Here is a 23,532-nt window from a genome sequence, read left to right as displayed (position 1 = left end):
GACAGTGAGGTCCAAAGCTGTCCCCGGGCCTCACAGTGCTAGGTCACAGGTTTGAGACCCAGGTGAGGAAATGGCACTCCCCTCGGCTTTGCTGTGCTTAGACCATGGCTGCTAGGCCCAGGGAAGGGACCTCCCCCTTTAGGTCTTACAGCCTTAGACAATGGGCACTAGGCATTGCAGCACTGGGCCATGGCTTTGAGGGCCATGGAATGGGCCCTCCCTCCCCTGGGCCTTGGAGCATTAGACCATGGATGGGGGGCCACTTCCCTGTACCTCACAGCACCGGGTCATAGCTGCAAGTCCCAGGGAATAGGGATTTCCTCCCTGGGCCTTGCAGCACTAGTCCATGACCATAACACCCAGAGGAAATGGCCATTTCCCTTGGGCATTGCAGCTCTGGATCATGATGGTGAGCCCAGGGAGAGGTTATTTGGACCTTGCAGCACTAGACCATGGCTACGTGGCCCAGGGAAAAGTGCTCGACTGACCTGGGCCTCACAGTGGTAGACCACGGTGCTTAGGTAGGTGGGACCTTCCCCTTCCTCTGCATCTCAGGATGAGGACTCCTCCACTGTGTTTCAAAGAGCTGTACCATGTCAGGAACATATCAATCCATAGTGCTGCTGAGGCAGTCCCCAGCGCACCCATATTATGGCTGTATTATACTGTGCAGGCAGTGGATGGGGTGAAGGGTGCTTTTAATTTGCACCAGGACACATGGCACCATTGCTATGCTATGTGTCTCTCTTTCATGGGCCTCATAGCCATGTTACATGCTGGGAGGCCTTTGAGAGGCCTATGTTCCCTTAGGTCTTGCAGCCATGGTCAATCATTGCAAGGCTGAGGAGGGGAGTTGCTCTCCACCCTCATGGGTTTCACATTGCTGGACCATAGCTCTGAGGCCCATGGGATGGGGCTCCTTAGAGGGGTGTAGCTGTCAAAAGAGTGGTTGCTGCGGTGGCACCAGGGCTCAGGGAAGTTAATTAGCCAATTCATCCAAGTTATGGCTGTATTTTACTAAGCACCAAGTGGACGGGGGACAATTTGCTTTGCTTGCATAAGGACCAAAAGTGCCATTGCTACACCAATGGCCCTGTTGCACAGGCCTCATAGCCTTCCCTGGATCTCGCAGCACTGGACTATGGCTGTGAGGACCAGGAGAAGAGGCACCTCTGAGGAGTGTAGCAATCAACAGTGTAGCAAGTGCAGTTGCATGATGGTCCTCTAGGAATATGGTCCCCATGCACCCAAATTAAGTCTATATTACGCAGTCCAGCCAGTTGACAGCGGGGCAGAGGAAAACGTCCCCTGCGTGCATCAGGGCCCATGGCACCATTGCTATGTCTCTAGCAGCCATTTGCTTGGCCTCTAAGCCAGGGTCCTTTGAGGCCTAACAAAAGGGGGGGGGTCCTCCTCTGGGTCTCACAACACACAACCATGGCAATCATGGAATGAAGCTCCTTTCATGGGCATAACTATCAATCTTGCAGCAGTTGCAGTGGCACTAGAGCCCAGGGGTGTTAGGGGCCTAATATCCTCAAATTATGGCAACATTTTACTATCCAGCCAGTGGGTGGAGTTGAGAGGGTGGTGACCTATTTATCTTGCTTGCATCAGGCCCGATGACACAATTCCAACAACACTGGCCCCTTTCCCATAGGCCTCATGGTGACATTCCAGTGCGGTGAGGCTCAGGAGGGGCCTCTTCCACTAGACCTTGCAGTCATGCTCCAACGCTCTGAAACCAAGTGAAGTAGGGTGGTAGGGCAAAAGACTGTCTCTCGTTTAAGAGGTTTTTCCTGCAGTGAGCTTCTGCAGGACACCAAATGCCCAACATTTTTGTTTGCCAGAGGGCCGATGCAGACAAGCATACTTATCAAAAAGGGATGTAAACCAAACATGCAAGCTTGGAAGGTTACAGCAACCCAGCACAGTGGGATGTCGAAGCACTGATAATCCGAACAAATACTGTGCAGAGGTGTGAGGCTCCAACATTTGTTAACATGGTACCTGAGCGGAGCATCCAGCAGAGAAGGTGGCCTACACAGCCCACTTTTTAAAAATGTTTTACCTTTAGAGATCTGATAAAAGCAGGAGTGTAAACATTGAGAATTAAACAGCCCTAAACAAGCAGGTGCCCACCCTAAAATCTTTACATTCTGATAATGGCCAGTAAGACCATGAGCTAATGGCAGATAATGAGACCATGTTCCCTGGATAACAAGATTTGCCCAAGAGCAAATAATTTGGTTGAGTATGAGAACCAAGATTGCAACACAAGGCTGCTTGTTTTAATACCTATAACTTTCCCACTATACCACATTGTATCTGTTCAAGAGATTAGTGGCCTGATTTACAATAGGGTATAATGGGGTGAAAAACAAAAATTAACTCAGCAATTTTGGCGAACCCCATATCAGTATCTTCTTGATGAAACTACAAGTGTGCTAAGGGTACTGTGAAGTAATAATGAAAACTGATTGGTGGAGCATAAAGTTTTGCTTAGCACCTAAAGTAAAAATCTGACAGTGATGATGTAATTACTGAAGAGTTCTCAGAAATGGCAATAACTTGCCATGTCTTGAGTTGCAGAAGATGAGAAAGGCAGCAAAATTTTAAATGAGTTGAAGTTGATAGAGTTTTTCGGGGATAGATAAACAGTCTTAATGTAATGCAGCCTATCTTGAATTAAGACTTGGACAACTCCTGGGTCAGTTGCTGATGATGTAAGGTAAAGGTTTCTTCAGGACATTGAGTTGACCAAACACATAACAGACACTTTTGTCACTTGTGTTTCACATGATAGTTTGGGGTTGAGATGAATGCTCAAGCTGTGCATGACCTTAGGTGGGAAGGGAGGTAGTTGGTTTTGCAAGGCTTCCACAAGTACTGTAGAAGGATCACCAGTTCCATACTGTATCAGGGTCATAATCCAGTTTAGAAGGCATATGACAAATTATTGTTTTAGACAGATTGGTGAAGCTGTTTAAAACAGTTTTCCAAAGGTTTGTTGAACAATGGTAAAAGTTAGATTGGCTGAACATTGTTAAGGTCTTATCACAATGGCAATTTTCCATGTGATGGGAAAATACCTCGTCCAAAAGAACGGTTAAACAAGTCTAGGAGCTGAGATTTGAGACAACAGACAATAAATTGTGTGAATATAGCTGGACGTAAACCAGTTGGACAACAGCCTGTAACAGCAGCATCAAGAATGGCCCCATAAATTGGTATGAAAGGTAAAGGTCATCACACTTTGGCTGTTGTAAGTTGTCATTGGAAGATTATCGGGTATAAGATGTTTTTTCTGCCTTATCATGTATTACCTTAATCTTCTTTTGAATTGAACTGTGACATAGATTTTGCAGTGTTGAAAGGTAGCTGAGGAAGCTAAAGGAGACTGTAGATCTGAGACATCATTGAATAATTATTTAGAAGAGTAGGAGGTTGGGAGACATGATGAGGGAGTAGTTTTCTCGGTTCCCTGATTTTAACTTTATAGGTGATACCTGATTTTATAGGTGGCAAGTATGTTGATATATTTTGTTTTTTTATTTAGCTCATATACTCTATTCTTCGCAGTTCCAATTTGAGAGATTTTAATTTGTCAGAGACCCAAAGACTTTTTGTTCTATGTAGTTATATCTTTAGGAGTTATTTTGAGATGTTTGCTTGTTTGTTCTGTTGACAAAAACAGAAAACGACAGGAAGAATCCTTGAATTAATTTCAAACACAGGCCATTACTTGAGTGAAATTACTGTCCATGTTTTTTATTCTCTGTGTTACTACTGTCAGGGAAAAACCTTATGCAAATAAGCCTTGGTTCTGCTCAGGTGGGAACGGTTCAGCCATGCCATGGCATCTGCTTTCTCAGATTGGAAGCAACTCCAGACTGATCTCTTCCTTGTAAGGCCTCTTAAATGAGGTACAGTTTGCACTTTATGGCCCAGGAAGCTATGGGACCCACATTAGGGCATACTCATTGGACTTTGGGCACTTCACTGGCATAAAGAAAAAAGTATAGGGTGGAATGCTTGAATTCAATTCAGCTCATGATAATTATGACAGCAAGCAGGCCAGGCCTTCGTTGCTTTTCTCAGTGTGCCACAGACAAGGACCAGAAATATACAAACTAGTCTTCGTCTTCCTTTAGAAAAATACCTGTTTTTGTTTTAGACCTGAAAATAGTGGCCATGCAGTAAAATACTGGCCCGGTTACAACCATAGAGGGCTGGCTTTTCTCCCTGGTCCTTGCAGTGATAGCCACCACTGAAGCCCAAGGAAAAGGGACGCTTAGTGAGAGAAACTTGCGGCATCACTTAATTGTATAGATTCCAGAGGTGCTGCGACTCTGGCAAAAACCATTGTGTGCAGGTGAAAGCTCAAACTGTTAATTAAATCTACATCGTGCTAATTCAGAAACAAACTCCACTCTAGAGAAGCCTAAATGTATGCTGATAATTAGTTTTCTAACTTTTAAATACCTCAGAGTGGGTTAATAGGAGTCTTGTAGTCGTGGCTCAGGCCAAATGCTGTTGAACCCATTTAATCTATATATCATTGCATTCTAGTAGTTTCACATTTAATAATGCAAGTTTGGGATGAATAATTGTATAAGGTTAATTACTTTCAGAGAAAGCCCTAAATAATAATGCTTTGCGTGTACATAACTAAGACATGTGCTTTATAATTTTTCAAATAAAAAGGTAAATATATCAGAAATCAGGTTTATCTCACTATATCACATTGCATAGTTTTATAGTGACTTGAGAGATGCCTTCAATAGAAGTAAGCTATTTTCTGCTATTTTCTTTGCTATATGGCTCAAAAGTCTTCTATGCCACACACTTTAAGTTGCACTGGTATCTAGGAAACCATCTTGGAATTTTAGTCCACACTGTCTCCCCTTATGTGCAAACTAAATGCTGTAGCACACCTCATTAGTATTTGTAGAAATCTGAACAATTCACCACACCCTGATTGAACTCCATACCACCCTCACCCGCCAGCCTGCACCACCTTCAAAACCAACAGCTTCATCTACAAATCCATCATGACTGGCACCCCTGCCTACTTGGATGACAAGCTCACTATCTCTGGTGGCTCGCCACACTGCCGCAGCCAGGACACCTTCAGTAAGGAGACAAAAAAGTGCAAAAAAGACGACAACAAGGCAAAAGACATTCTCCATCTTTGCACCAAGGACTTAGAATGATATCCCTGTTCTTTGTTGATCAGTACAGCCCATCCACTCTTTCCCAAATAGGGGTGGGTGGTGAGCTCTGCTCCTCTGGCGGAGTTAATCGAGTTTTTGGCACTCCATGCTCTGCTTGGAGCGCAGAGGTAAGCCAAAAGCTCCACTAGCCCCAGCAGTGGAGCGGAACTTTCTGTGCGCACTGCAGCCCAGTAATGGGCCACACAGAGCAAGTGCAGACAGTCTGCGGTTGGGCTGCGTGGCCTCTAACTGGGCTGCAGTGCACACTCAGCCTGACATCGTGGAGCTGCTGCCAGCGCCAGCTGCGGATCCAGGCCTCCCTTTGGCCTCCCCAGCAGCCTGGGAGCAGGGGGCAGAGGGAGGCAGAGAACCAGGCCACTGGCAGCAAAAACCAGGGGAGGACCCAGGTAAGACCCTCGTTTCGCTTTCTCTTGAGTGCACGGTGGGGCAGGCCGGTGCACAAGAGGCCTGAAACAGCAGCTTTCGCTGCCTACGGCCCTGGCCAGAATTTAGGCCAGGGCCGTAGGCAGCGAAAGCTGCCATTTCAGGCCTCTTTTGCCCCAGCCTGCACTGTGTACAGTGCACATGGGGCAGGCCGGTACACAAGAGGCATGAAACTGCTACGGCCCTGGCCTGAATACACCCAATCTCAGAAGCGCTAAGCAGGGTTGGGCCTGGCTAACCCTGCTTAGCGCTTCCGAGATCAGGTGCATTCAGGCTAGGCTGCCACTAGGGCAGGCAGCACTCCGCCGCTCGCGGAACTCCGAGGAATTCCACAGAATTCCACAGAGTAGAACTCCATGAGCTCCATCCACCCTTACCACCAAACCCACTGCTAATTATGAGTGCCTTCTTGCCTCAACAGGAAAGTATGATTGTCGATAATGCAGCCATGATAAGTGCTGTAAAATAGACTATACAGATTTATTTTAAAATTTTCTGTTTTAAAAATTAACATATTAATCTCAGTGAGCTAGTAATTTAACTGCCTGTTTTTTACGTAGAGGTTTCCAAGTTTTTATGCTAGCCGCAAATCCCTAAACATTGAAGTATCACATGCTATTTTTTGGCATTTCCTTTTTGTTCTTGAGTTATTGTTGTCTGTGTTTTTTTTTAAGTCTGCCCCAACAGCGCATTTGTCGCCATACCTTATGTCTTGAACCTAAAAAGAGCTTTCAGGAGTACTACAGAGAGGGACTTTGGTTTCACCCATTTGTTGGTGGACAAGACTACATGTTTTAACTGATGCAGAAGCTGTGTGCTTCCTCAGAAAAACTGCTTCTCCTTCACACAGCTGTGGTTATTTTGTTTGTTTATTCAGCTGCCTGAGTCAGCAACAGTATGACTGTCTAGAGAAGGCTCTAACATTCATAAAGTATAAAGCTTAAATGGATTGGAGCCTGATCTCCTTTTTGTGGCACACACATGGCACTGTAGTGCTGTTAAAGTGTCTTAAATAAGACGATAATTTTTTGTATTTTTTCTGGGGGCAGCAGCAGAAAAGGGAGGAGGACATTCATGAGGAAAGTGCATTTGTGTTTGAAAACAGTATGGGATTCCCAGAGCTACATTAATCAACATGCTTTTTCAGGTCTACCTTCATAGTGCAGACCATGTGCGATCAACAAAAAAGAGCTTTCAGAGTACTAGTGAGGGTTCCCCAAGAAGAAATTACCTCTTTTCCCATAATTTGCAATAATATACTTTAGGTGGGGGCTGGTACATGTGAGCTCTGGAGAGACGCAGTGATTTTAAGTATTGATATCTAGTTACGTCTTTTTGGTTTTCAGAAGAATCAGAGTGTGATTGTGTAATACTGGGAAAAATAGGTACTGCCTTCTTGGATAAAGGTATCCTTTCTCCCCTTTCTCCCCTATTTTGAAATTAGTTGTTAAGGGGCATTGTAGAAGTGGGACCTTTGGTCCTGAGGAAGGCGATCAGAAAAAGGCTGAAACATGTCAACAGAAAAGCAAGCAGTAGGGATGAAGGGGCACTAATACCCTTATGTCATTATCGTAATATGATTTTATCCTATCCAGGGAGTCCATTAATAAAGAGGAGTGGGACTCCCATGAGGTAGCTTTAATTCTTCTTGTTTGTGCTGAAAAATAGATCCCTATGTATTTCTGTGTATTTTATTTCCCTAAATCCCTATGATTCATCCCTGACATTGGTCTGTGCAGGGATGTTGAAGCAGGCCTATGCAGGGATGCTGAAGAAGGCCCTATGAAGAAGCATGCCTCTACTAGTGGATGGGGGACATTTTCAAGATCTATGCATCTTTCCAGGGTCCCCCTGAGTAGTTTTGTTCCTCCTTTCCTTCATTTGTGTGTGTGTAGCTATAGTTAGGCAGGGAGGATGGAAAAGGAGTAGTGCCTTTCTCCCTTTTCTTTTGTGTTGAGGCTCATCTGTCCGCCAGGATCTTGTTAATAAAAAAACATAATTAAATATTGCATACTCTCATATATATACATATAGCCATGTAGAAACACAAAAGGCTTCTGGGTTAGCACTCTTTCTTTCTAGCAGCATTCACATCAAGCATTAGCTCTCTTGCCCTGTGAATGGTGGCGTTTTCTGATAACATGTGCACAGTACCCTGAAAATGAGTGCATTTCAGTATCAGGGCAGGTTGGACAATCCACTACCTAGTTTTATATTTCCCTTTTCATTTCTTTGCTTCTCTTTTTATTTTCAGTTTTAACAGGATACTACAGATTCCCAAGTAGTGGTAATGGGCTCCTTGCTTCACACCCATTTCATCAGTAGTGCACTTCCTGTAAACCAGGTGACTATTATGGAATGCTGTTGTCCGTAGTGTATGACAGTTTTACCATTCTAACGGGCCACACCTTACTATAATGGAATGCTGTTGTCCTTAGTGTATGACAGTTTTACCATTCTAACGGCCCACACCTTACTATTATTGAATGCTGTTGTCCGTAGTGTATGACAGTTTTACCACTCTAACGGCCAACACGTGACTATTATGGAATGCTGTTGTCCATAGTGTATGGCTGTTTTATCATTCTAACAACTCACACGTGACTATTATGGAATGCTGTTGTCCATGGTGAATGACTGTTTTACCACTCTAACGGCCAACACGTGACTATTTTGGAATGCTGCTGTCCATAGTGTATGACTGTTTTACCATTCTAACGACTAACACGTGACTATTATGGAATGCTGTTGTCCATGGTGAATGACTGTTTTAGCATTCTAATGGCCAACATGTTGGTTCTAATGTGACGGGCGTGCTGGAACTTTGAAACAATAATAGACTATTTACACTATTGAAAAGACTCAAGGTTCCTGTTTTCAGTTTTGAAATAGTCTACAAATGTACACAGCTCTGCCAAACAATCTTGAAGAATATATTTTGCAAATATTTACTTTTTGGTTGCATGATTTAACTTCTATTCACAGTAGTACCACAGTGCAAACAGCTACTGGCTGTTTACATATTTGGTAAGTGTACATTGTGTCTGCTGCCATTGCCGGCTGCATTATGCGTGACCTTGCCACGCGCTCCTGCTAACTTGCCTCCTTTGGAGAAGGTTCTATTAAAACATAGCCCCGACACTGCGTGCGTTTCTGAAAGCAAGGGATGCCTCAGAACAGCATCCTCTTTCTAGAGACCATTTTGTTTTGCATACGGAGTCCAGGAACGGTCTAGTTTGGGTGTAAATTTCATGACCGTTGTTACTTCCTTATTAAAATGTATATAGTACCTAGAAACCTGGCCACTGGCCCTTGGTGCGCATTACAAATAACATACAAATAAAAGCTTTGCATGCAGAGCTGTAGAATCGTCTTCAAATATCTGGCTTATGGGAGTCTGCTGGCATTAACATTTAAGTAAGGTGAGCATTGTTTAAACTATGGGAAGACATCCTACTTTCAGGGCTTGCTGCGCATGGGTTTTAAGACCGGCTGAGGGTGGGTTTCGGCACACGGGTATCATGTAGGGCAGGACATGCTCCCATGTGTCCTCTTCCTGACTCACGGGTATTAGTGTTGAATTTTAAAGGCATGGTTTCAGAAACATATGTACTGTTAAAGGCTTGGGTCATACACAGACATGTCAGAGACTCTTGAATCTGTCTTCTCTGATTGGGTTGTATGTGAGGAGTGCTCTGAACTCACAAAGAGTTTGCTTTCCTGTACGAGGGGTTCAATCAATCAATCAATCAAAAAATGTTTTAAGTGCGCTACTCACCCGAAAGGGTCAAAAGGCACTGTGGGGGGGTTGGGAAGCCGTATTACTGCTCAAAAAGCCATGTTTTTAGGTGCTTTCTGAAAGTCAGGAGGTCCTGGGTCTTGCGTAGGTTGGTGGGGAGGGAGTTCCAGGTCTTGGAGGCGAGGTAGGAGAAGGATCTGCCTCCGGAGGTGGTACGTTGGATGCGTGGGATTGTGGCGAGGTCAGCAGAGCGGAGTAGACGAGTGGGTGCGTGGAAGTTCACTCGTTCGTTGAGGTAGGCTGGTCCAGTGTTTTAGGGTTTTGGACTTCACTGGCATCTAGGACACCCATCGCTTCCTAAGACTTCTTGTCCTTCAATTAAAATGGTAAACAGTTCCGGCTTTAGGGCATGTTATCAATAGGGGAGCACGAGGCTCGACGTTTGGGGTGTCATTTGTGCTTTGATCGAAATGACTATCTTTAATTTCCAAATTCTATGGCGTTCATCATCCTGGAAATAAAAGACAGACAACGATGCTCTCATAATCACGGACGTTCACTGTTGCCTGAATTGAGCTATTACCCACAAATGGTCGATATTTGGAGGGAAAAGCTCAAATTGGTGACTGGCTTATTTTGGGGCTAAATTGAGACTTGTGTGCGTTTTTGTAATGGGAGGTCGCCCCCCTACTCCCTTTAACTGCTGCAGACGCTCACTTTCCCACTGCACTAAGTTAGCTAATGCGTAACATCTCTCTTTACCAGATGGACAGGGCTGCCTCCACAATGGCAGAGGAGTGTGTGTCCCCCACAGGCTAAAAGCCAGAAGCAGAAAAATAAAACGATATCTGAATATCATTTTATTTTTCTGCTGCTGGCTTAGCCAGCAGGTGCAGGGTGGGGCTGGGCCACGGGAGCAGGGGGCATAGGAGACACTACATTTCTGGGGGGAACAACCTTGAGGTGGACCCCCTGCACAAAGTTTGCACCCAGAAGGGTTGCTGCGGTGGGGGGAGGGGAGCAACAGGGGGTGAGCCCTCCTATATGGAGGGACCTACCCCAAGGCCACTTAGCCAGAGGGATGGATCCGGACCTAAGACTCACCATGGGCCAGTCATGATCTCATCTGCAGTCACTGAAGTGGATACATAACATTTGAATTTAGATAATATTACGAAATCAGATTTATTAGCACCTCAGCTAAGGCTAGACATCTACACATGTAAATTAAGCTGTAAATATGATGGGGCTACTGCTTATAAATGTTTTAAGTGATGATTGATCTTAATTTGCTGTTTCAGAAATAAAATACAGCCGGAGATTTACGACACCTAACCCAAGAAGTGTGTTTTATTGACTAACAAGTTGTAATAGGACATGATGGAGGCAAAACTCTGGGATGGGTGGGAGGCCTTAGCAGTACCTGGCCATATTAAGAGAGAAGGTTGAGAAGGTAGTGACAGGCCTGGTCAGCCAGGCTAACTCAGTATCACTCAAAAAGAATTGTGTCAAGGCACACGCTGTGTCACTGGTAAAAGCCATTTGTTGTGCCAAAGTCTGTGTGACCCTATGTTGTTTATCAGGCCCGTTCTGCCTGTGAGGATTGGGAGTCTGTAAGGTCTAAGGCAGTGAGCCAGGCACAGTGCCACTGACTGTTATGTCCTTTGATGAATGCTAGGTAGTGTCAGGCTGCCTTGCACCACCTCCCTGGGAAACCCTATATGTCCTCTGCTGCCTGTCAAGTAATGTACATCTTCCCTGTTGACTGCAGCTTGGAAGGCATTGCCTGGCAGGCGCGGTTCAACTGGTTAGGCCCTTCCTGCTTGTCCGGTGGTGGCAGGCTGTGTGCTGGCGCCTGGCTATGATGTCCTTAAAAGGCTGCACTGACTGTCGGGCCCAGTGCTTCCATTCGAGTCCTGTGCGGCCTGCAATTCCCTGTCTGCTTGGCCCTTTGCTGCCTGTTGGGCAGCAACAGGTTCTTTGCTGCTAACCACCTGTGAAGTCCTGAGAGGTCTGTGCTGCCTGCTGGGCAGGGTGCTTCTGGTCGATTCCTGTGCTGCCTGCCATGCACTGTGCTGCCTGTTGAGAGCTTTCTTTCTAGTCGGGAGGTGTTAGTCTCTGCCCCCCCCCCACCTATGAAGTCCAGTAAGTTCTATGATTGCTGCTAGGTCCTTGTCTGACTGTCAAGGGGCAGTCTCTGTGCTGCCACTGTCCTGTGAACTGCTGTGCTGTCTGACAGGGCCGGCCTTAGTGCTGGTGGCGCCCTGTGCGACATTTTTTGTTGGAGACCCCCAATCACCACCTCTGCCACGGATTCCCTCTCTACCATCCATCACCACTCTCTCTCAGATGCATTTCATTAGTTTTATAGCACCACTCATACCAGGAAACATCACTTACAATGCGATCAATACAATGCAATTACCCCGCTGCCATTACCACACATATGGGTCTAGCACGCATGCCTTTACCACACATGTCTTTACCACGCATATGCGTGGTCACAGCTAGAGAGCGGTCTAGCTGTCTGGGTGGAATAGGAGGGAGCAGAGGAGAGAGAGGTAAGTAGTCTAGGGCTGGGCTGGGCTTGGGGTGGGAGGTTGGGGTAGTTTGTAGGACAGGATAGGGTAGGGGTAGTTTTTAGGATAGGGTGGGATAGGTTTGGGGGGTCAGGATGGGGTGTGGGGGTCGGGTAGTTTTTAGGACAGTGCAGGGTAGGTTTTTGGGTACAGGGTGGGGGTTTGAGTAGCTTTTAGCACAGTGTGAGGTAGGTTGTAGAGTAGAGGGTGGGGGTCATGTTGTTTTTTAGGACAGAGCGGGGTAGGTTTTAGGGTTTGGGGTGGGGCATGGGGTTAGGGTAGTTTTTAGGACAGAGCAGGGTAGGTTTTAGGGTACAGGGTGGGGGTGGAGGGGCAGGGTAGGTTTTAGGACAAGGTTGGGTAGGTTTTAGGATTCAGGGTGGGGGTGTTAGGGTAGTTTTAAGGACAGAGTGGGGTAGGTTTTAGGGTTCATGGCTGGGCGGAGGGGTTGGGGTAGTTTTTAGGACAGAGCAGGGTAGGTTTTAGGGTTCAGGGTGGGGGCAAGGAGGCGGTAGTTTTTAGGACAGGGCAGGGTAGGGTAGGCTTTAGGGCACAGGATGGGTGCATGGTTCAGGGTAGTTTTTAGGACAGGGCAGGGTTACATTTAGAGCTCAGGACGGGGGGGTTTAGGGCTCAGGGCAGGTGGTGGAAGGGGCAGTTTTAAGTGCTTGAGCAGGGTGGAGTATGGTATCAGGTGTAAGGGGGCAGGGCGGGGAGTATTTACCACGCATGTTCCTTTACCAAACATACTTTTACAACGAAATTTGTTGTAAAGGCATGTGTGGTAAAGGCATGCATGGTAAAGACGCAGGCGTTGTTGATACCGCGTTGTTAAGGCATGCATGATATACACATGTGTTGTTCCATAATACATCCCTCATACCAGTCTAGGGTGTCAGAGCACTTTACATCTCACAAACATTACACAGAGACAATCATCATATGTGTGTGAATCAGTGTATAGGAAATGTTACATAAAACAGAGGACTCCAAGGTGTAGGAGTCACAGGTCATCCATACTGGTAGCAGGTATAGTTTAAGAGTGCTTTGTCTGGAGAAGAGCAAACTCAGAATTTAAAACAAAACACCATGGTTTGGGGCTCTCTTTACTAATAAGAATTGATTTGCACTCAAATTAACCTGTTTTGCAACATTAAGTTAATGAAAATGGGGGGGAGGGAGAATCCTAACACTCTAATCTATACCTTAAAGTTTGCATGCAGCTCTTTGATAAGTTAATTGCTCACTGTTCTTCAATAGTTTTTAATTTATAAACTGCAGGGGAGAAAAAAGGAGCTTTCTGATGTAGGACGGTGGCCTGGTGTGTGGTCAGTACCTATGGTATTATCACCTTATGTCAGGTATCCCCTCATTAGTGAAGTGTAGGCAGTGTCTAGAACCAGGCTCTCTAGAGGTAGCAGTGGATGAGCAGCCAAGACTTATCTAGAAGACATGGGGCATATTTAAGAAAAGTGGCGCTGCACGCAGTGTAGCCCCACTTTTCTTGCACTCCTTTGCACACCCCTAACGCCACCATGTGTGCTTCATATTTAAAATACGGTGCACCATGGCGGTAGTTAGGGGACTAGCATCAGAATTTTTTGCGCTAGTCCTGCACTTTGCAGGATTAGCGCAAAAAATGTAAACGCTAGTTTTGCAAAGCACCCAGAGGCCCATTGTAACCAATGGAAGCCTCCTTTTAATGCCTGCACTGAGCAGGCGTTAAAATGGCTGGAAAACAATGACGCAAAAAAACCTGACAGATTTCTTTGCTTCATTTTTTGGCCCCGCCTAACGGGGGATGCCCCCTTTGCATACATTATGTCTGGCGCAGGCATAATGTAGCGCAAAGGGTTACAAAGTGGTGCAGTGCATGCATTACACCTCTTTGTAAATTTGGCGCAGTGTTTTTGGCATTCTAACGTGACATTAGTGTAAAGAAATGACACTAATATAGCGTTAGAATGGCACTAGGGGCTCTTAAATATGCCCCTATGGCAGTGCCTAATTTGTGCTTGTTGTTTCCGGTGCAGAGCACCTGCACTTATTTTTGAGGGCCGGCGCTTATTTTTCTGCCTCAAGTATTTACTGTGAGAAAAAGACACATATGGGAAAGACGGAGGAAGAGAAAAACGAAAAAGCATCACAATGGAGGAAAAGCAGAAATCCGCAAGAGTGAGCTGAAGGGACAGGGAGTGCCTGTAAATGGATTGAAGAGGCCCGAGATGGCTTCAGGATTACGCTACCTCGGTATTCCATGTTAACACATTTAATTACAACAGCCGCGTTTTTAAGAGGAGGGCTTTGGGAACCCCCCCTAACGCCACCATGTGTGATTCATATTTAAAATACGGCGCACCATGGTGGCAGTTAGAGGACTAGCCTCAGATTTTTTTATAATGTAGCACAAAGGGATGCATTGCGCCACTTTGTAAATATGGCACCGCATTTTTGGCCTTCTAACGCCACATTAGCGTAAAAAAAAAAATATATGCTAATGTGGCGTTAGAATGGAGCTAGGGGCTCTCAAATATGCCCCTATATTTTAAGTGGCTAGCTGAGTGGATTAGTAAAGCCAGCCTTTTGTAAGTGCTTTAAAACACATGAATTTATGTGAAAGGGGAGCAGTGGAGAGATGAGGGGCACATTTGCCGGGTGGTAGTGAGTGAAACCGAGGAGAAGGTCATTGGGTGGGGGGCGCCACAATAAACTGTCGCACAGGGCGCCACCAGTCCTAAAGCCGGCTCTGTACAGTAGCAATCAGAAATTGGCATAATAAGCAATAAAATCCAATGAAAATCAAAAGGCAATCCTGAAGGCCTGGGGGTACCAAACCATATACTAAGAAAGTGGAATGCGAAAGTCGGGTCCCCACGCAAGGAAGTGGAATTGGGAAAGGGGAGATGGATGAACTAGGAAACCCCAAAGGTAAGTACCAGAATGCCTCCCAGCGACCAGGAGAAAAGAGGTAAGTTACTGGTTTTTCCCCAACCCACCAAAAGGACTTCAGAGAAGTATATTGCAAGACATAGACAAGACTGCAAGAAACCAGAGGTGGGTCCTGGAAGAGGAAGACCTGGAAAATAAGGGGATCAAGTCCAGCTCAAGTTGGAGTGTCCGGTCGCAGCTGGATCTATTACCCACTCGTCTGTGGATGCAGTAGTTGGTCGACAGGGAGACTAAGGCGGTCAGCAATGAAGCACTGGAGCAGATAAAGAGTTCCTGGGTGATGCAGTCAACGTCCCACGCCGGATAGAGGATTGCACTCAGTCTTTGGTGTAGAAAAACCACCAACAAGCCTTGTCAAACGCAAATATCACGGTAGGAGAAAAGTAGAGCTGCCGGGGACCAGCACGGTCCAGCCCGACTCAACCCATGGAGGGGAGGCCCAGGTGACCCTCAGTAGTGCAAAGAGTCCAGAGAAGGGGAGGCAGCCATCACAGAAGATCCACAGGCAAGGAGTCACGGAGAGGCCCACGCAGCACACCTGAAGAGAGGTCCCACGTCACAGAAGAAGCACGCAGAGGGCTGTGCTTCGCAAGGAGGAGTGCTGGGGGTTGGGGCTACATGGAGCCTGAAGATTCCTTCGTGAAGAGGCCAACAAGCCTTGGTAGCTGCAAGAGACACAGTGCATGGGGTACTGACCTGCATGGGAAGGCATGAGCCTACCTTCTCAAAAGTTGGACAGCTGGGAGAGAGGACCAAGGGAACTACTCCACACTACCACCCCTGATGCAGGATCCATGCAGCTCAGGAGGCGAGGAGATCCATGCAGCCGGTTGTCATTGTAGTTGATGCCTGCGGATGCAGGTAAGTGACTCCTTCACTCCAAGGGAGATTCCTTCTTTCTTCTCATGCAGGCTGAAGACTTGCCACCCTCAGAGGATGCACAGCTGGGGAAATGTTGCAGTTGCTGGAAGGAGCCGGAGAAACAATGGTGCAGGGTGAAGTCATCGCTGGAGCTGCAGATTGTAGGTTCCTGTGAAGTCCAGTTGCGGTTCCAGTGGCCAGAAGTCGAAATAAACATTGCGGAGGAGTCCTGCTGGAGTCTTGCACTTCAAATCTGAGGACCCACCCAAGAGGGAGGCCCTAAATAGCCCAGAAAGGGGGATTGGGCACCTAGCAGGGTGACCACCTATCAGGAGGGGGCTGTGAAGTCACCTGCCTGACCTGGCCACTCAGATGCTCCCAGAGGCCTCTGCCCACCTTGGATTCAAGCCGCTTTCCATTGGCTAGTTTTGCACCAGAGCAGGACTGGGGTCCCTGAACTGGTACAGACTGGTTTATCAATGAGGGCGCCAAATGTGCCCTTCTAAGCATTCCAGTGGCTTGGGGAGGCTACCACTCCCAAGCCTTGTAACACCTATTTCCAAAGGGAGAGGGTGGTGCCTCCCTCTCCCAAAGGAAATCCTTTGTTCTGCCTTCATGGGCTTGAGCTGCTCAAGCAGCATGAAGGTAGAAATCTGTCTGAGGGATGGCAGCAGTGTGAGCTACCCAGAAAACCCCAGAAAGCTGGTCGGAGCAATGCTGGAGATCCTCTAAGGAGCCCCCAGAGTGCAAGGAATTATACAATCAATACTGACAATAGTATTGGGGTATGATTCCGACATGTCTGATACCAAACATGCCCAAGTTCGAAGTTACCATTATGTAGCTGGACATAGGTAGTGACCTATGTCTAGTACACATGTAAATTGGCATCCCAGCACTCACGAAGTCCAGGAAAATGGAGCTGGAGGTTGTGGGGGCACCTCTGCCCCTGCAGGGATGGCTTCACACACAGGTACCTGCACTCTGCCCTCTGGGCTAGGAGGGCCTACCATTAGGGTGAACTGAAGTTAAAGGGTGCATCCACTTTTTCATGCAGGCTGCAATGGCAGGCCTGAAGATATATTTTACATGGGCTCCTATGTGTGGTATAATGAATGCTGCATCCCATGGTGAACCCCTGGTCCCCCAATGCCCTGGTTACCTGTGTACCGTATACTAGGGACTTATAGGGGGGCACCAGTATGCCAAATGTGGGGTGTGTGTGGTCCAAGCAACCAAATATAAAGGGAGAGAGCACAGTCACTGGGGTCCTGGTTTGCAGGATCCCAGTGTACACAGTTAAAACATACTGACAACAGGCAAAAAGTGGGTGTAACTATGCCAAAAAGAGGGAACTTTCCTAAATCTGACAAAAGTAGTAACACACTGACCTATTCACATTATATGCACTTTGTGATCTGCATGTAGACGTTCTTTGCAGCAGGCATTTTAACCCTGTACGTTATGATGAGTCAAAACTTCCACTAGACAAAACTTCAATCTCTCTCCAGGAACACCGTTAATCACCGGAATTATCTTGAGATTTTAATTGTTGCCTGAAAACTGTTGGTAGCAAGGAACACCCAGAAGGAGCGCCCCCATCCTAAGTCAGCACCCGGCCCTGCTGCCTTACCCGGCCCTGTCCATCTTGCAGGCCATCTGCTTCTTTCTGGGACCCTTGCTGTGTGCCGGTCTCTCCGCTGTCTATCCGGCAGTGTCAGCCTCTGTTCCACCTCGGCCTGTGAAGTCCTGTAAAGCTTGTGAGTTGCCACAGTGCTGGCTTTGCATCCACAGGCCGTTGGCAGGAAATTAAATTTACAGACAAACCTTGGCCTTCAGAGCGGGCTGTCACAAATGCCAGGATGGCTGAGGGAGAGACAGGAGACAGGAATGTTTGGGGGGGCAGGATGTCACCTTAGCGGACAATAATTAGCACTGAGGCAGACAAGCTTGAGACAGACAAGAGGAGAGAGCGAGAGAGAGGGGACAGAAACGGGGGCCCTAACAAATATTGTCGCAGAGGGTTCCACCAGCGCGCTAAAGCCTGCCCTGCTTATATCTTACGGTAACTCAACAATACTGTATTTAAAAAGGGAGATACTCGGCAACATAGCACTGTATTTAAAAAGAAAAGGAGATACTGGGCAATACTTTATTTAATTACCCAAACCTCCCTTACCTTCTTCAAATCTTGCTGCTGTCTTCAGGGTTCGATCTTCAAGGGACAGGAATGGTAGGGCACAGGAGGGATAGGATGCAGACAGCAATCAACAAAGGGCCTCTCTCATCTCCCTTTGTTCTCAGAAGTGCAGTCTGCAGGCAGCGGTGGCGGCAAGGTGAGAAAGAATTCCTTGTGTGCTGCAGCACAACAAAATGGAGGGATGGTGAGTGTCCTTTGTGACGTCACCCTTATGCTCTGACCATCAGATTGGTCACAGGCAGCTGGAGGCAGGTCACAGGTCAAGTGCAGGGCCAGTATAGGTAGCACTTCCATGTGCTAATGGCACTGCGAATTACAGAGGAGAAGAGGAAATTATTTTGTCATCAAGTCCCCCCCCCACCCTTGGCCCCTGTGTCCCTCCCACTCCAAAATCTGGGGGGACATATCCCCTGTGTCCCCCACACTTCCTACGCCCATACACGGGAGGTAGGAATTGTGTGCAGTAAGGGCACATGTGTGTTTGGACGGCCTAAGACAGCTGCCCAAACACACATGCGCACTTAGGTTTCTCCAGCCCAGCTGTGTACACAGCCGGACTGGAGAAACTGCACAGGCCCCAGGGTTGAGACTGAGCAGCAGTCTGAGCCACTCAGACCAATCCTGATGCTGCTTACAAGCTATGTTTGACATGTAAGCAGTGCCAAGGTTGATGGGGAGCCTCTTCTGGTGTCCCAGCTAATGCTGGGACACCACAACAGGAAAGGAGGATGAGCGAGGTGGTAGGAGAGGATGGTGGCGGTGGCGACGAACGGTAAACAGGTTTTTTTAAATTTAATTTATCCTCCCCATCCCTGTCATCTCCGTCGTCCCCCCGCCCCGCCCCTTGATATCTGCGGCAGCTGCTGCTGCAGAAAGAGCCTGCCTGCTACGGCTGCTCTAGTCCCACAGGCCAGTCCTGCTGCCCCCAGCCAGCAGCAGTCACTAGTGTGTGTGTGTCACAGGCGCACATGCAGGAGAAGATGACCTGTGCACCTCTTTTATAATGTTGTATCACGTAAAATTAGCTATACCAACCCTAGTGTTGTTACTGTTTCAGGACGGTCAATAAAATGTGGCACCCATAAGGCGCAACCAATGATGGCCATGTCTGAAGTGTATTGGCCTGCCCCCACCCCAGTACTTAATTTGTAAATAAAAATGTGCCATTGCCCAAATCTCTCCTCTGAAACTCGTGGCTGCTGCACTTACATGTGAGAGCACGGAATACTGAGGCAGCATAATCTTGAAGCCATCTTGGACCTCTATTTACAGTCACTCCATGCCCCTTCAGCTCACTCTTGCAGCTTTCTGCTTTCTCCCTTTGTGAAGCTTTTTCTTTTTTCTCTTCCTCCGACTTTCCCATATGTGCCTTTTGCTCGCAGTAAATGCTTGAGGCAGAAAAATAAGTGCGGGCCCTCAAAAATAAGTGCCAGTGCTCCGCACCGAAAACAACTGGCTCAAATTAAGCACTGCCCTACCCTCTTTTTTGATTTTAAGCAGTTCTCGCTGTTTCATGTTTCCTCTGCTCCTTCTATCGACATCAACAGTCTGCAGTGACGTCAGTAACTCAGTTGACTCCAGGTAGCCTCTAGACTAGAAAAGGCAACCAGAATATTCCACAAAGAAGAAGAGGAGTTACTGTCAGAGAAGACCAGTGAGCTAGGCTGGTGGGAGCGAAGAAAGATATGTTTGAAGTGGCTAAATTCGAGAAAATGATGTATAAATTAAATGGCAAACTGCATCACTTTATGTTTGGAGCACTGTTCTTTTAATATATTTTTATTACTGTTGGGTATACATTTATCTTCAGTTTGAAGTTTATTGTTAATACAACTCATTTTTATGTTCCCCTTTTCCCTGATCTTATTGCTTATATTCATGCGTTGTAGAAAGAAATTATTACTCATGTACGAAACTGTGGTACTTGGAAAAATGGGAACATTTTCCTCTGTTATTTTTTTTTATTATTACTCTGTTTATTACTCTATGTATCGTTGTTATTTTATATGTGTACTGTTTTCTGATTACTGACATCAGTTTTACTTGTGAACAATTCAATATGGAAGTGAGATACGCGAAACAAAGAGTGTGAGCCTCCCATGCTCGGCCCACGCCAGCCTCTGGCGCTCTTCATCTGTGTGGGGGACAGGGCAGCCCGACTGTGCTCTCACCTGTCCCTCGCGGACAAAACAGCACCAGTGACCTCAGTGGCGTCCCCTCGGACCGACACAGGTCTTCATACATCGAGCAGCGCTAATGTGCTGCTCGACCCTGATTGAGCCCCTGTAAAGTGAATCAGAAAACGTTTTAATTGTCTTTGCTCGCTTTCCTAATTTGGTCATAAACAGGTTGCATTTAGAATATCTTACGGCGTTGAATGCACCAGGGCCTTTGTTCAGAGGATAATAATAACGGCAAGATAACTCGGGTGGTTAATATACTTGTTGGGGAGATCTGTGTTTTGTGTAGTCATAATTGTGGTTCATCTTAAAGTAGCACAGACGGTCAATATGCCTGCTACAAAGTACAATGTGTAAAATGCCGATCACAGATTTGCATTTTATGTAAATAGCTCAGTGGGGTACTGGTTTTATCACATATATTCTTGCGTTACTTGCAGTTCATAAGTTACAATCACTCCAATAGCACAGTGAGCTGTGAGCCAGCATCAAATAGCTGCATGCAAACTGCAAGGCATAGGTTTAGAACCAATTGGGTTTTTTTCTCAATCTAAGGTTGTTAAAAAAGGGTCCTATGGGTAGTAATAAATTCTTAAAAGCATAGAAAACCCCAACCACTGTGTTATGTTTTAAATCTAGAGTTGTGTATCTCCAGGCCAAACAGTCTTAACTTATGATGCCTATAAGCATGGATATCATGTGACTTTCACATCTTGTAGCCCTCATTGTCTCATGTAACATTTCCTAAACATTGATTTACACACTTGCAGGATTTGTTGTATCTGTATATGTGTGTGACGTAAAGTGCTCTGATACTATATGTTGGGACGAGTAAGGTTACGAAAGAAATGAAATGTGAGAGAGGGACTATGGAGAGATGAGGGTTAATGTTGAAGGGTGGTAGTGAGGAAATTCTTAGAGAAAGATGTCCTGGGGTGCAGGAGGCGTCAATATAGATTGTTTCAGCAAACACCAACAACACTAAAACTGGCCCTATCCCTTGTGCAGCCATTCTCAGGCCACACTTAATACTTTGTACAGAAAGACCTTGTTTTGATGAAAGGTGCACACATACAACACGTATGGGAGATGAGAGCTGTCTGCTTCAGTATAGATGTGTCAACTTGAAAGATGAAGTCGAGAGAAACGCTTTTGATCGCAAGTGTCCGGCAAATGGAATTGCCTTTGTCAGTCCTGTAGATGTGCAGCGGGGCTAAAGGCAAGTGTTACTAAAGGAACCTCTTCGACTTAAATGGCTTAAGTCACAGGGCTTGAGTTTGGCTTACAGGGTGCTCCCCCACAAATGTAGGGGAATAGCTGTCCAAGCCCCTCACCCTGGAAGAAACTTCCCGTGGAATGGGGTTATCACTTTTTTGTTTTTCAACGACAAAATTCTGCTTTTGGAGTTTGTATTTAAATAACAAAAACGTTTGGTGCGCTGGCGCCTGAAGAGTCAACACACATAAAATTTGCAGTGCCTTCAGAGGAACCGCCACTACAATACTTCCTCAGAAGTGGGGGACAGAATAGCCCCTGCCACCCTGAAGGGCAGCCGGCCAATCTTTAATAAAGGGCCATAATTTCTAGCTAGTGGCAACAAATATCATGCAAATTACAAAGTTTGTAAATTACATTGAGAGTCACATATGTGACTTTATTTTCATATGAGGTTTCTAAGTCATAATTGCATAAGGGTTAGGAATTGTAACTCCAAAAAGAAAAGAAAAAAAAGAAACTTAGGTGCATATTTAGGAGCCCTAGTGCCATTCCAACCCCATATTAGCTTCATTTTTTTTACGCTAATTTGGTGTTAGAAGGCCAAAAACGCAGCGGCATATTTACAAAGTGACACGATGCATGCATTGAGCCACTTTATAACCGTTTGAGCCACCCTATGCCTGCGCCAGGCATAATGTATGCAAATGGGGCGTTCCCCCGTTAGGGGGACGAAAAAAATGGCGAAAAGAAATCTAAGAGATTTCTTTGCATTATTTTCTTCCGGCACTTTTAACGCCTGCTCAGAGGAGTCATTAAAAGGAGGCTTCCATTGGTTACAATGGGCCTCTGGGTGCTTTGCAGGATTAGCGTCAAAAAAATGTATGCTAATCCTGCAAAGCTCCGGACTGGCACAAACAATTCTGACGCTAGTCCCCTAACTACTGCCATGGTGTGCCGTATTTTAAATGCAGCGCACACATGGTGGCGTTAGGGGGGCACTAAGGGGCACAAGAAAAATGGCGCTGCACTGTGTGCAGAGCCACTTTTCTTAAATATGCACCTAAGTGTAGTAAAGCCAAAAAATGAAGTCAAACGTATGTGCAAAGAAAATGTACTAGTTAGTACAGGTTGAGGGATGGGCAACCCTACACTTATGCTCCTTCAGACACCTTTCAATAAGAATTTGCACCAAGACAAGTCACCAGCCGGTCGAAGGACCAGACACCGGGCCTACTCACATCTAACGTTTACTATAGCTGTGAAAGTGTAGAATATGGGCCAGGAATCACCACCCAGTTCTTTACTTAATTAATTCTCAAAGTTAAATATAACGTATCTATTGAAGGATAGTTGAATCCTAAAGTGCAAAGCCACGGAGAAGTTCATATTTGTGTAACTGAAAAACGGATATGTAAAATACATTTAACCGGCACTGAAGACACATGAGGTTTATGATGTAAATATGTGTTTGCTTTATAAAATGAAAATCCATAAAAGAAGTTTAAAAAATGTTGCATCAAACTTAAACCAGCCACCCAAGAGTGAGCAAGTACCTCTCTTAGGTTCCTGGCCCTTGTTAGGTTAGCTTTAAAAAGTTTTACCACATGATGAAAACCATGGGCGTAGGAAGTGTGGGGGAGGCGGGGGATGTATCCTCCCAGATTTTGGAGGGTGGGGGACACGGGGGACGAAGGTGGGGGGGACAAGGGGACACAATAATTTCCCCTCTCACATATATTATTCAGAGGGCCATTAGCGCACAAAAGTGCTACTTATTATAGCCCTGTACCGACCATCCTCCAATCTGATGGTAACAGAATGAAGGTGAGTCCAGAGGCCCCCTGCGCCCTCTGCCCTTTTGTTTGTCCTGTTCACAGCTGTGGGCATTAAGGGTGCGTATAAGAACAAAGGGCACGAGGAGGAGAAAAGAGTTTTGGATGATTACTGTCTGCATCACCTGCCGCCTTGAAGAGGAGCACTGCAGGAGGCCTTCAAGAGGAACTGCAAGACAATGAGGAAGATCTAAAGAGGAAACAGAGTCCCACTCACCCGGATGCCTGCAGGCTAGAAAGGAGACTGTGAAACAATATTTGTATTTGCCTAAGATCACACCAGTTGGTGAAACAGTGAAGTCGAGATTGAACCC

The sequence above is a fragment of the Pleurodeles waltl genome, chromosome 7, assembly GCF_031143425.1.
Source record: "Pleurodeles waltl isolate 20211129_DDA chromosome 7, aPleWal1.hap1.20221129, whole genome shotgun sequence".
Lineage (NCBI taxonomy): Eukaryota > Metazoa > Chordata > Amphibia > Caudata > Salamandridae > Pleurodeles > Pleurodeles waltl.
The sequence above is the reverse complement of the archived record's forward strand: the minus strand, read 5'-3'. Positions refer to the sequence as shown.